Consider the following 2,550-nt stretch of genomic DNA (forward strand, 5'->3'; position numbering starts at 1 on the left):
TCTCAGTTCATTGGACTTGATTTAATACCTTGCGCTCTGTGAGGCTTTTCTGGCATTAGACGACTTAAGTGATTGAAGGCGTTTAGTAGTGAGCCTGGGAGTGAGAACAATGCCTGTTAGGCCATCAGTGGAGTTATGAGAGGTAGCTTGTAGCTCTCCTAAGCCAGGATGACTTATTCAAATCACCATCATTCTCCCCCCTCCCCCCATCTGAAACTTTCCTGGTTTGAAAGGCACAAATAGGGATGTTGTGAGGGTCTGGAACCAGAGGTGTATACATTTAAACTCAATGTGTATATCCATTGTGTGTACAAAGTACTGTGAAATGTGAAAATGTTTCAAAAGTAAAAAACAAAAATGCTTTAAGAAATAATGAAATGAAAAGACCCAAAAATTAAATCCGCGAATTTGCACTTTTATACTGCCGCACAAATACAGGAGACAAAAAAATAAGTATGTAAGACAATATTCAAGTAAAAAATATTGGGGGCCTAAGACTTCTGCACAGTAGTGTATAAATGTATCTACACCACACAGACACACATTTGTCTGTGTCCTTCACCGGAAAAGTGTGGAGAATGTTTGAGGAAATAAACCAGGAGGATCCTTAGGAACTCCAGGACAGTCTGAGGCAGCCGGCCTCTGAGGCAGCCGGCCTCCTTTCTGAGGCAGCGTGGCTGGTAGTCTACACGGCTAGCTGGCCTTATAGCTCTGGAATAGAAAATACAGTTGAGATAGGAAAGGTATGTTTAGACCCTGAAGAAAACAAGTCTGTCCACACACACACACGTTTGTATACAGTAGTGATTTTTTTCTGTACAGAAATGTTTTCTATGAATCTCCACGGCCCAGTAACAGTAAGATTTGATATTATTCTTGAAAATCTCAAAGGGGCTGATAGGACAGCCGTAAAAAACAGCCACAACAAAATGAAGTCCATTTTTTATTTTTTTTTCTAACTGCAGATTGAAGGTATACAACTGAACATTGTTATTTTTCTTATGAGACTCATAAATAAAAATACAAAAAATGTTCACTACAAAACAATCTACCGTTAGTAGGATGTAAAAAATATTATTCTTTCACTATTGAAGGCACAAAATTTACTTAGTGACAACATGGAGAAGAAAACCTGCAGCATTTAATCTCTTTTATTTTCTTTTATTTTTTTCACACTCCATCAGAGAACACAAATGTTACAAAGAGACGTTGGATCCTACGCAGAAAAGAGAGAAAACCGCTAAATCAACGAACAGTCACTGGGATCGATGGCTCGACTCACTTAGCGCCGCCATGGAAACCAGCTCATCGCTGGGAAAGACAAAGGACCTTTGCAAAGCTCTAATGCAAATTTTTATTTTCTTTATACAAATGACAACAAAATAAAAAGAAACAAAAATTATAATAATTGGGCACCTTCTAAGATTAGGCTAAGATTAGGTGCTGAGGTAGACGAAAACTATAACAATTCAAATCATAATAAAAACACTTTTCATAATACAGAGAAACTTGACTGGCACTTGTGCTGTCACAACAATGAATGGAAACAAAACAACTCACAGACAAGCCAGAAAAAGAGAGAAAAGCTTTGTTACATAACAAGCCTTGTACGCTTGGTCCGTGAGGCTCGCTGGTCCTCAGTGCTAAGATGTCCTGGTGCTTTGTTACCCAAACAGTTTTAGTCTAGACCTCAATGGCACATGCATTGCAACACTGCATGAAATGGCTACTCGTTCTATAACACCACACCGAACACAGAGTGCCCACTCTAGGGATGCCATGATTCCAGACACATTTTTAATTTCGTTTATCGAATAATTATAGAATTGTTTTTTTTTTCTTTCTTTTTTTTCTTCTTTTTTTTTTTACAAAATTATCAGAGGGTGACCCTCTTTTTGCCAGCCGGTCAAAAATAACATTTTCTTTACTGAAAAAAACTGACATCATTTCCAAATGCAGAGGCATTTTAAGCGCAAATTTGAGGAAGAAAAATGCATAATTTTTTTTCCCATAGACAGGAATGTTTATAATCTTAAAGTCTTACAACCGTTTGGCTCAACAGTGTATTATTCGATATGTTTTTTTTGTTGGGTGTAAGTAAATTACAGCTTTTGGGACAAATACTAGAGAAGGAGGTTGGAAGAGGGGCAACATTTTTTATGCAGATTTAGTTTTTTCCCCCATTACCAATTTGATAAGGTTTGAGGGGAATTCAGTCCTTAAACATCAAACTCACTATTCAGAATCAGAAACCAGGTCATTTGAAATCTTCACGACATCCCTAGAGTGCTGGAGACACCATTTATTTTCTTCTGAAAATACAGAAACTAAGCAGATATAGATGGACATTTTGTTGAACAATTTCCATTTTTAGGCACAAAGATATTACAGAAACATCAGAGTAACATTGAGGGAAGAACTATATCAATGCCAATTTGTATTTTTTCCAACATATAGAGAGAAAAAGTGGCAGAGCATCATTTTTTATTTTGTATTTGATCTGATTAGTGCATTTTTCACTAATTCACACGCACACACACACACAGAGTG

The sequence above is a fragment of the Hypomesus transpacificus genome, chromosome 20 (genome assembly GCF_021917145.1).
Source record: "Hypomesus transpacificus isolate Combined female chromosome 20, fHypTra1, whole genome shotgun sequence".
NCBI classification, from domain to species: Eukaryota; Metazoa; Chordata; class Actinopteri; order Osmeriformes; family Osmeridae; genus Hypomesus; species Hypomesus transpacificus.